The sequence below is a fragment of the Trachemys scripta genome, chromosome 3, assembly GCF_013100865.1.
Source record: "Trachemys scripta elegans isolate TJP31775 chromosome 3, CAS_Tse_1.0, whole genome shotgun sequence".
NCBI lineage: Eukaryota > Metazoa > Chordata > Testudines > Emydidae > Trachemys > Trachemys scripta.
The window spans coordinates 120,081,802-120,094,518 of NC_048300.1; the positions used below are offsets into that span (position 1 = coordinate 120,081,802).

General features: G+C 41.8%; 1 protein-coding gene across 1 annotated transcript in view; it reads left to right on the forward strand.

The window, feature by feature from the left end:
* The window catches only part of LAMA4 (laminin subunit alpha 4), a 134,629-nt gene that overhangs the window by 18,311 nt on the left and 103,601 nt on the right, over positions 1-12,717 (forward strand). The window lies entirely within an intron of this gene.

A 12,717-nucleotide genomic window follows, 5' to 3' on the forward strand; every position in this document is an offset into this window, starting at 1 on the left:
ACTTTCCTACTGTGACAAGCTGAATGTTTTGTGCCCACCAGATGTCCGGGGGTAGATTTGCTAGGATGCCGTGTTAGATGAGGACAACTCAACACTTCATTTATTCACTCAAAAAAAAAAAAAAGCAGCATATTCCAGAAAGATGATTCCAGTTTGATAAAATATAAGTTACTAGAACAAGAGCAAAAGGATGGTCTTCTAGGTTAAAGCACAGGCCTGGGAGCCAGCAGGCTGTAGTGGGAGTTGGGGTCTGTTCCCCACTTGACCATGGGGGGAGGGATAGCTCAGTCATTTTGAGCATTGGCCTGCTAAACCCAGGGTTATGAGTTCAATCCTTGAGGGGGCCATTTAGGGATGTGGGGATTTAGTTGGGGATTGGTCCTGCTTTGAGCAGGGGGTTGGACTAGATGACCTTCTGAGGTCCTTTCCAACTCTAATAATCTATGATTCTATGGATTTGCTGTGTGACCATCTCTGGAGACATTTACACTGCAATCCACCACCACTTTATAGTGGGCAAGCCTTTCAAACATTCTGGCTGCGATTCTCCTACCACAGGATACTAAGTCAATGAGGGTTACTCCGTGGGAGAATTAAGCCCTATGTACCTCAGTCTCTCCATCTGCAAAATTGGGACAATGTCCCTATTCTCACAGCTGCACTTTGGGGCTTAATTCATTGTAGATTGCAAAACGCTTTGAGGAGCTCAGATGAAAGTGCGAAGTATTACGACTAGTTGCTTATTATGACTTTATTCACTAATCTGCATGTAAATGTTCCACGTAACTTGAGCTGATTTACTTGTAACAGTGAGATGATTTTCAAAATAGCAAAGGTGCTATTTTTTAAGCATTTTTTAACTCTTCCTGAGATTTCTCATTTTAGACAAAGTTCAGTTACTGGCTAATGTTTGCCCAAAAAATCCCTAACCCTTGGCTGGGGAGGATTTATTTCCATAGTCAGAGATATTCAAGCATGCTGCAGGGAAAGCAATATTTGCTAAGTGTAGTATAGTTTGTTTGAAAACCTAGCTACACGTGTCACAATGGGGAGTTGCTGGGGTTTGAAAACATCTGAAAAACTGGATCATGTTTAATGGGAGCTAGAAATCTAGCTTTTTTGAAAATTTGGCTCTATCTCCTTTGTAGTAACTTACTTTGCTTAAAATAAGCATCCAGTGAATTATAGGGAATTTCTGACTGTCTTTCTCAGCACTGAAGAAAATGTAGATGCCAGGTGGCACCTCTGTCACAGCAGGTTATGTACAGAATGTAAATGATGGCCTGACAGAGCCCTAGTCCAAAGTCCTCCTCACAAAAAAAACAGGACACTCTAGAAGGAAAAATCCTGCTTTGGAGACAGAGGTCCGCTTATTTATCTGACGAGAGCCAAAGCAAAGTAAACTATCATCAAAAGGGCCTCAGTTTGGGCTGCTAACTCCAAACAAGGCTCACAACAAAAACAAACCAAACACGAGTACATATGTTTTTTGAAAACCTCTTCAGAGAGTAGAAAGTTACCCTCTGCGCAACATCACACTAGGTGATCTAGTCTGACCTCCTCTGTAACACAGGTCATATTATTTCATCTAGTTACTCCTGAACTGGGCACAATGACGTGTGTGTGATGAAAGCATAGTTTTGATAGGGAGTCTTCAGGAGATGGAGAATCCACCACCTGCTTTGCTAGTTTGTGCCAGCGGTTAATCAACCTCATTGTTAAAAACAAAACAAAAAACTGTGTGCCTTTCTAATTTGAATTTGCCTGGCTCTAACTTCCAGCCATTAGTTCTTATGATGCCATTCTCTCAGATTATGCTTTATATGCTCCTTAGAAATTAGGAATACCTGCTCTGCCTTCTTCCCTTGAGCCCCTGAATGAGTTCCTCTGGGTTCTAACATCCCACCTCTCAACTAGAAGCCCTTTTTGGGGTCCTGCAGATGCTGTACCACCCATCATACAGATGGTCAGATAATGAAGATGAAAATACAAATAATCAGAATATGCATCAAAAATCTATAAGGGCATATTTGTTATTTGGGGATATATTATCTCCTCAATGCATGCAAACTTCCCACTGTAAGTAATAGGAGTTACACATGCACCAAGTTCTTTACAGTTTTATACTCCATTTCTAGGACTGCTCAAAATATGGAAGCACTGATAAATCTGCATCTTGCAGAAATTTACATTTCTGCTGCCAGTGGTCTGCAATTCTTAATGTGATTTTTGCAAGCATTTTTGGAGAGGTATAGTGCTGTGCTCACGCTGAAGATTCTTGAGAAAATAATAACGATGATCAATAATGATTTTCACAGCCCAAAAGCATGCTAAGAATGTCACAGAAACAAGATTCAGTATCTGCCCTGAACAGCTCAAAATTTACATTCAGATATTAGACGGCAAGATCCTGGCTTGCCCTGTGCACTATGTAGGAGAATAAGAGGGCATAAGGTAACTCTTCCCTCTCTGCACAAGCTATCCATACTGCAAGTCACAGCATGAGGTGAGAGCAGCCTCCATGAGGCCACTACTCACCCTCCCAGGCAGGGAGCAGGCTGGCAACAGGCAGACCTTGGGCACCCCAACAACAATGGAGCTGGCACTGAGAGCAAAGGAATCCATGCCTGGTATGATGCTGGCACAGTTTACTTCTCAACTGGAGCAAAGGGAGAACCAGGGACCAAATTGTGACCTTCAGTGTCACAGTGCAGTTCCTGCTCTGTTCCTGGGTAGTGCAGCTACATGCTGCCTCTTACTCAGGGCCAGCGCTTAATTTCTGCCAGGGCTTGCTGGGGGTGAGCCTCAGTATCTGTAGGCTTGGCAGTTCATAGCCCGGGCACCTCGCCACTTGCCGCGTCAGTTATGAAAGTAAAAAAATCTCTATTTTTTTGCCCTGAAATGTGTTTTACTTAAAATTCTCAGCACAGTTGTATCCATCAGGGCCATAAGCAGGGTGGGATAAGCAGGGCAGCCACCCAGGGCACAAAGCCGGGGTATGTGTGGGAAAAATGGGGGGATGAAAAAAACAGTAGGGGGTAGACCCTGCAGCGGGACTGGGATCCCACAGGTCCCATTACCATGCCAGGCCACCCACTCTGGCAGCAGTGCTGCCTTCAGAGCTGAGTGGCCAGAGAGCAGTGGCTGCTGGCCGGACACCCAGTTCTGAAGGCAGTGCCGCCACCAGTAGCAATGCAGAAGTAAGGGTGGCCTGGTAAAGCTCTAACCCCACCAGGTTTTTTTTTGTTCGCCCTATTTTTCTGGACCCTCCCCCCGGCTTCGTGCCCTTGGTGGCTGCCCCGCTGTCCCTGCCTTGGTTACAGCCCTGGTAAAATACGTTATTGTAAACATTTAACACTAGTATGTACAGTAGGCTACTCTTTCAAAAAAACACTTTATGACTGAATGTATGGCAGTATTATTGTCTTTGGTAACTGCACATTCAAAGTCATAACAAATTTAAAATTTAATATTAAATCATTGCTTGAGCCCCAGCATCTCTCTCATTACAAGTTAAAAACTGCTCAGGGCCCGTTGTGAATGGACATTCCCACCCAGAGAGAGGATCATAGACTAACAAAGCAGAGGAAGAAGAGAAGCAGAAAAGGGGTCACCAAATAACAATGTGTGCTTACTCACTAAGGAATGTAGACATCTTGATAGTTCTTTCCAAAACAAAGTTAACATATTAAAGAATAATTCCAATATGATTTAAAATGTGTGTTTATTGCAAGAAACTGAAGTGTCTATGCATTTTGCATACAAAACCTTTGTAACAAAATCACCACGCCATACAGAACTGTGATATTTAGGACCCAGGACAGAATTTTTTTTATAGTCTCATATATATTTAAGATGCTTGCAGTCAAATAAAGCTCTGGTTTTAATGAACTCAAAAGCTGTTCCTCCATATATGACACTGTAATTAAAGTGATCCTTAAATTGCACTTGGAAGTACGGATCTAGCAGATAATTCTCTAGAGCCTAATCTTCAGTCTGGTGCCTGAACACCCATGCTGTATGCTGAGTAGCTTCTTCAGGGATGGGAGGAAGAAATCCTTCAGCCCTACTCCCAAGCTGCGAAGTGGCAGCAGGATTGTTTGACAGGTACTCCTCAGTCTAAGAGCTACATACAACTCAGCACTGGCTAGGCAGCTGGCAGACTGTGACCACTGCTTATCTCACTATTCTATTTGTTGCATCCTCTGTTGTGGCTCATCTTTTATTTGGATTGTAAGCTTTTTGGAGATGTAACCTTTTTGTTCTGTGTTTGTACAGCACCTAGAACAAGGAGGCCCCGATCCATGATTGGGGCCCCTATGCACTACCTGAATACAAATAATAAATAGAAAGAGCTAATAGTAAGGCTAGGTCTACACTACCCGCCTGAATCAGCGGGTAGAAATCGATCTCTCGGGGATCGAATTATCACGTCTCGTCGGGACGCGACAATCGATCCCCGAATCGACGCTCTTACTCCACCAGCGGAGATGGGAGTAAGTGCCGTCGACGGAGAGCCGCAGAGGTCAATTTTGCCACCGTCCTCACAGCGGGGTAAGTCGGTTCCGATAGGTCGAATTCAGCTACGCAAATCGACCCCCCCCCCCCCGTAGTGAAGACCTGCCCTAAGAGGCACTATCTGCCTCTATATGACACTCTGTTGACAAGAGGGACCTGCTTCAGGGAGATATACACCTCTACCTCAATATAACGCTGTCCTCGGGAGCCAAAAAATCTTACCACGTTATAGGTGAAACCGCGTTATATTGAACTTGCTTTGATCCACCGGAGTGCGCAGTCCCCCCCCCCCCCCCCCCGGAGTGCTGCTTTACCGCATTATATCCGAATTCGTGTTATATCGGATCGCGTTATATTGAGGTAGCAGTGTACTAAAAACCAGCTCAGGAAAATACCACCTGATCACAGACTTACCTAGAAAACACTGAGCAATTACCTACATCTCTCTCCCACTTTAAAGAAACAAATTAGAAGAGGCATGTTCACAGCAAACCTATGTACCGTGCCATGACATCACTACTGCTACTGAGGCTTCAGAAAAGGGAATGTGGCCCTGATTCTGCTCTCAGTTACACAGGTATAAATCAGAGTAACTGCACTGATTTCAGTGTAGTTACATGAATGCAAGTGAGAACAGAACCATGCCTTATGTCTCTACATTCTCTTCTATCCACAGCCCAATTCCACACCCACACCAACAAAGACGGTGGGAACAGGGGGATAAGACAAAGCAGGGGAAAGGAAGTAACTCCAAGGCCACTGTCAGCATATTTTATAGCAATCTACAGCAGGAAGAGCTAATATTGCAGCATTACAGCTGGTTTTGAGAAATGTCATAATAAAAACCAGGTGCAAAAATTAATGTAAAATATGCAAACAGGATTTACAGATTTTAAATGACTTAGTAAGAGGGGTATATTGGATTGGATTTTTCAGCTTGTACTTGGAAAAAAATATTGTCCCTTGGGCTAAAGAAATCCCCTCCAGTAGCCAATAATGCATAATCCTGAAGATATAATGGGTTATGCAGACCCAACATTTTGGCCCACCAACTGTTTCCAAAGTTCATAAAAGGGCCAGTAGGTGGAAATGGCTCACCCACTTCTCGCATCACTCATGGAGTATACTTAACATTTTTCAGGGAGGCCAAATTGCTTTTGTTCCAAACCTGTTTATGTCTTCTCTACAATTATGTTATGCACCCACAAACATTAGCCCAATTGGATCACTCAATTAGCTGAACATTCTGACATGTCTTTTTATAAACATGATGTTGGCTGTAAGCACTGGAGCATATAATGGATCATTCCATTGTCACCGGTGGAGGAGGGGACAGTAAAAATATAATAATAATTAATACTTGGAGAATGCTTGATAAATTCCCAGTATCCAAGGGCCAGGGCCAGCTCAAGGTTTTTTGCCGCCACAAGCAAAAAAAAAAAAAAAAAAAAAATGGTGGCCAGAGTGCCACCCCTGGAATTGTGCTGCCCCAACCATGTGCTTGGTTTGCTGGTGCCTAGAACTGGTCCTTCCAAGGGCAACAATCTGGATCTGATTTTCCTCTCACATTTGTGCAGTTCCATTTCTGATTTAAACCAGTGCAAGAGCAGAATCAGGCCCATTGTACTTACAATGGTGAAAAATGACTTAGGGTTTGTCCCATTTTGAAAAATGACTGAGGCCCAGATCCTTAAAGGAATTATCCTAATTCACACTGATCTTTGAAGATCTGAGCCTTAGGCACTCAGGGGGCAGATTTACAAAGGTATTTAGGTGCCTAAAGATGCAGATAGGTGCCTAATGGGATTTAGAAGAGCACCTAAGCAGGTTCAGTGCCTGACCCCCATTGATTTCAATCAGGCCTTCTGGAGCCTAAGTCACACTGAAGGTCAATGGGACTTAGGCTCCTAAGTCATTTAAGTACATTTGAAAATGTAACCCTTTGTGTATCACTGTCCTCTGCAGGATTGATTCAGAACAGCTGAACTGTCTTTCATAGGCCCTAGTCAGCTATGAGAGAGTTCCCTTTAGTTTAATGGAAGGTGGCTATCCTTTTGGAATAGGAGAAGCTTGGTTCTATCACCTCTGCAGTTGCACATTTCAGAGTGACCAGGGTGTACACTGCAGCAGAGTGGCAATTTAGGGGGCTGGGTATTTGTTGCAATATTGTAGGGTAGTCGTTTACAGCATGATGTGCAGAGATACAACAGACATGCTTAATATAAGTGTGAAGGCGATTAATGTTGTTGGAGAGTTGTAAATAGCTTGTAGGACTCCCTTCTCAATTTTATACACAGTTCAGCAACGTGCGTGGTTATCATTATATCCTAACAATGATTCTGCATGCCACAAGAGCAAGAAAGCTATTGGACAGTGTGACACTAAGCACCCCTTTATTCAGATCCTGCACACGATTGTAATAATCTTTGTACAGAATATGCTTTGAGACATCATTTGAAAACTAATAACTCACTGATCAATAATATTGTTGTGTGATGTATGTATGTGGTTGGTATTAAGAGTTGTGTATATATGCTTGAATTATGACTAAAGAGTGTTTAAACAAGGCACGTCAGGGGGAGTTGGTAAACAAGTCTGCCTTAAACAAAGAATTGTGTTGATCCTCTGACCAGCCTGATCTTCAGGCGAAAATAATGAAGGTCCATTTTTACATATTAGTTAAGCAAAACTATTCAGCCAATAAGTGGGAGAAGAAAGAACATGGAACTTCCTTCACCACCAGACTCCATGTCGTCTTCCTCACAGCTTCAATAAACTTTATTTTGATTGAGGGGTAGCTCTCAGAAGAATTCATTTCAAAGGTTTGCCGGTCTGTAAAGACATGGGGTCTAAACCTCAAGTGATAAGCAATTGAATCAACTGATTGTATACAATATTACTGTATAATAACAGGGTATAGAGAGGTCTTTTCTGAAAGCTAATGACATGCCAGTGATTAATATCATTGTGAAATGTATGTATTAACACTATGAGGAAGTATGGATACTTAATGATATTATGTTTTAAAGTCTGTGGCCAAACAGGGAGAAAGATTCCAGTCATTTATCTGTCTCCTATGTAAATTAAGCATACTGGAATTAAAACAATGGAAGCCCTATTTACATACAAGGGGGTGGGAAGCCCTCAGGAAGGGAAGAACAGCATGAGGTCATCCTGCCTCTTGAAACAAAGTCGTTGAACTGTGGAAGATATAAGCAAACACACGCCATCTCTGGGCATCCATCATTAAATGGACACAAGGCAATAGAACTCTTGCAAACTGAGAAAGATGGATCCACTAATCAAAGGGGGTGGAGGGGTCAGTGTCTCTGAGAACTGAATATAGGTGAGAAAACATCATAAACAAAGCACTTTTATTTGCTAGATTAAGTTTTAGACATTTAGATGTGTTTTCATTTTTATTTGCTTGTAACCTTTTCTAACTTTATTCCTTTTACTTGGCATCACTTAATCTATGTCCTATTGTTTCATAAATTAGTTTTATTTTTACTATAAACCAACTCAGTGCTGAGTTTAATGAAACCGTGTATTTACCCCAGTTAAGTTAACAAGCAGGGATGTGCTTTTGTGTCTTAGAGGAACAAATTAACCATATTATTTCTCCGAACTGTCCAAGAGAGGGCTGGACATTGCAGAGGACATGGTTTGGGGGGAATTCAGAACTGGGAGTCTGTTGGTGTACTTTGCTAGTTGTAACTAAGGCTGGTGGAAGCCAGAGTGGGGCTGTGGGCCTGTAGGCAGGCTGCTGGGATCCGAACTACTGAACCAGAGCTGTTTAGTACACAGGGTGTGACCTGCATGCCTGTTGGCTGGTTCTGACCATCCCAGGCTGGGAGCTACTGCAATAAAGCACTGTGAGGCATCCAGGTTTGCAGGGCAAGTGGTGACACAACCCCTTACTGGTCTGGACTGCCCCCAAGTTCTTGTCACAGACAGGCACTAATTTATCAGTTAAGACCTCCCACCAACTGAATGACACTAGAGAACATAACATGCCTTAGATCTATATGGAAGGAGAGAACTACTGCCAAGAAAGGCTTTGTAATAAGAATCTGTTTTCAATTTGGAAACTAATTGTCTGTTTTCCATGGTGTGAGGTTCAATCATCCAGCTGAAATTCTTAGTCTATCATAAGCCAATTCTGCAAATTGATGTTAGGTTTCATCTACTGAAAGAAGCAATACAAATGTCTAGTATTTATGATATCCCTGTGTAGCCATAGTATAAAGGATCCCCCCTCCCCCAGCTATTAAATTAACAGTGTGTATAAAAATTGTAAAGGCAGCTAAGTTTTCCATTTATGTTCATCTCTGCCAAAGAACCAGCTCCAGTACTCTGGGGTAGGACTAGGCTAATGTTTCAGGTCTAAATCTTGCCGTCCTATTGCCAATATCATGTCAGATACCATTATAATTTAAAATAAGCAGATAGTTTGATAGAATAAAAGACTTCATCCAGTATCCTTGAGAGGGGAATAGAAGACAAGGGCAGTTCTCTTACTGTCTCTTACTATCCACCGAGAACATTTAATGGAATGGCAAGGAGAATCATCTTAGGGAACGGATATGAGGAGCAATGGGTAGAACAATGGAAAGTAAGGCACAGGTAGGAACAGAAAATGATCCCTATTTCAGAGCAACCCAGGAAAATAAGAGAGAACTATGTAAAGCAAATCTAATTCTAAGCTAAGTCAACACAGTTCACCAAAAAGATGAGGTCTGATTTTGCACTGCATTGCATCTTGCGTAGTCATCTATACCAGTGCAAAGTGGGTGTGAAATGCTGCCTTTCTGATTTGTTAGCAATTTATAACCACTTTACAAGAGGTAAATCATAGAATCATAGGACTGGAAGGGACCTTGAGAGGTCATCTAGTCCAATCCCCTTCACTCATTGCAGGACTAAGTATTATCTGACCATCCCTGACAGATGTTTGTCTAACCTGCTCTTAAAAATCTCCAATGATAGAGATTCCACAGCCTCCATAGGCAATTTATTCCAGTGCTTAACCACCCTGATAAGAAGTTTTTCCTATTGTCCAACCTAAACTGCCCTTGCTGCATTTTAAGCCCATTGCTTCTTGTCCTATCCTCAGAGGTTAAAGAGAACAATTTTTCTCCCTCCTCCTTGTAACAACCTTTTAAGAACATAAGAATGGCCATACTGGGTCAGACCAAAGGTCCATCGAGCCCAGTATCCTGTCTTCTGACAGTGGCCAATGCCAGGTGCCCCAGATGGAATGAACCGAACAGGTACCATCAAGAGATCCATCCCCTGTCGCCCATTCCCAGCTTCTGACAAACAGAGGCTAGCAACACCATCCCTGTCCATCCTGGCTATGGCCATTGATGCGCCTATCCTCCATGAATTTATCTGGTTCTTGTTTGAACCCGGTTATAGTCTTGGCCTTCACAGCATGTACTTGAAAACTGTTATCATGTCCCCCTTCAGTCTTCTCTTCTCCAGACGAAACAAATGCAATAGGACATGTTTTCTAGACCTTTAATCATTTTTGTTGCTCTTCTCTGGACTTTCTCCTATTTGTCCACATGTTTCCTGAAATCTGGCGCCCAGAACTGGACACAGTACTCCAGTTGAGGCCATATCAGTGTGAAGTAGAGCAGAAGAATTACTTCTTGTGTCTTCCTTACAACACTCCTGCTAGTATGTCCCAAATGATGTTTGCTTTTTTTGCAACAGTGTTACGCTGTTGATTCATATTTAACTTTTGATCCACTATGATCCCCAGATCCCTTTCTGCGGTACTCCTTCCTAGGCAGTCATTTCCCATTTTGTATGTGTACAACTGATTGTTCCTTCCTAATTGGAGTACTTTGCATTTGTCCTTTTTGAATTTCATCCTATTTACTTCAGACGATTTCTCCAGTTTGTCCAGTTCATTTTGAATTTTAATCCTACCCTCCAAAGCACTTGCAACCCCTCCCAGCTTGGTTTCATCCGCAAACTTTATAAGTGTGCTCTCTATGCCATTATCTAAATCATTGATGAACTAAATCATAAATGATGTACAGAAGTTGCAAGGCAGCAGAGAGCCAACCATATGATATCTTCAATGAAAATTGGGCACACCGCTGACTATGAAAATCATCTCAGGGATAGACCTTCTAAATCTAAGCCAAACAATGGAAGAATAAAATATATTCAGGGGAATTTTTATTTTTTTTAATAATCTTCCTTTCTACCGTACTCAACAGTTAATATGTCCTATCCCTGGATGATTAGTGAATATTGTTGAATCTTCTTCTTTAAGTCTCTCTTAACAAAGGGACCACAGCCAGCTAATAGAACTGCTCAGCCGTAATCAAGGAAAGAGGTTCAGCATCACAAATGAACTATTTATATGCATTTGTCTTTTTAAGCAAATAACAGATTTCTGGGGTTTGAGGATGTGGACATTTTATGATTAACTATGTTTACCATCAATATTGGTATATTATCTGTAAATTAAAAGTGTAATTGACCTACACATAAGCCATATAGGCTTGTGTACATGCATGTAATCCTGTTCTGGGAGTACACTGCTACATAAGAGAACAGGAGAAAGGCACCACAGCACTTGATGATGCCAGCACTGCCTAAGTCCAGGACACAGGCAAGAACTGTAGGCAAATCAGCAAGTCCTTCAGGTCCATCCATTCCTCAGGTGGAAAAAGAGGATTTGTCATTCCAGAGAGATGCCAGTCCATCTGAACTACCATATTTACACTAATCCCTCAGGTTGGGGAAGAGAAGGTCTTTTACATATCCTTATATAAGTGACTCTCTGAAAAATTCCTTTACATTTAGGCCAAATATCCTATTTCTGTTTATATACAAGTATATGTGGTATGTAGCACAGCTTTCAGCTAATCAGAAAGCCAGCACTAGACCCTTTAAGATCCAGGCTGGAAATATTATAGGGGTTCTGGGGGCCCCTGCATCCACGACACACCACTGAGGTAGTAGGTCTTCACAACAGTCCCACCTAGGACATTGTTGTAGGTAAGCAAAGGGAAGGGCCACAGGATCCACAGTGACACAACCCCAGTGGCCGTAACACCACACACAAATGGTGCAGAGGGATTCTTTGCCACAAGGGTTAACGGGGTCCCTACTGAGGCCTCAGACCCTGAGTCAAGGTTGGCTTTCTATTGTGACCACCCCACTCAAAGCCCCTGTGCACTTTATAGTCTTATTTATGTCATTTTCGAGGTTTTTTTGTTATTAGCATTAGTATTTATTTTACTGATTATCTAATTTTATTGCTATAATTAATATTTAAAACATGTTGCTATACTAGACTATTTCTTTTCTATGAAATTATGTTATATGTATTAATGTCCAATTTCAATAAACATACTTATCAAAATAATCCTATATAGGTGTATCCCAGTTGTCGTCACATATTTGAGGGTTTACAGGAAAGTCAGCATACAAACTGTACAAAAGCACATTTAATTTCTTCACATCTCTTTTGACTTTAACATAGAATTTCTATATGGCACGTCCAGAACCGTGCTGTCATTTCAGGAATTACTTTCTGGAATGACCATATAGTATAGCTTGGGCATGCTGTCATCCCCATTGATAGATATTGGCGTAAGTAGCCGAATTCCATACAAACCACGCTCCAAGATTGTCAGCTAGCTCTTGTTCAGAGGAACGTTAATCTTCATAGGTATATTTCTGTCTTCTCTATAGGCCTGATCCAAACCCTAATGAAGCCAATGGAAAGATTCCCATTGACTTTAGTGGACTTTTGGATCAGGCCCTGTATGTGTGAAATGAGACACCTCCTCTCCTTCAAAACATTCCTCAAAAACACCTATTTTTATAAAACCTTAGTGTCAATCATTCTCTGTCAGCTTATCTTCTGTATTTGCACCTCACATTTACCATAAGAATCTGCAAGTTTCTCATCACATGGCCACCTGGGGAAACAGGAATGGATGTTGTCATTTTAATGAGGAGAGGACAAGAAAGAAAGACTAAAGGAGAAGGAGGTAAAACCCTACCTGTGTTCAGCAGAGTGCGTGTGGTCTATTCTGATGGGGTTATGTCATGTTCTCTGAGGAAACCTGACTGGTGCAATACTTGCCTGTTCCTGAATATTAGCCAAACCTGACTCTAAAATGCATATATTTAGAAAATATTTTATTTTGATTTTTTTCATTGCAG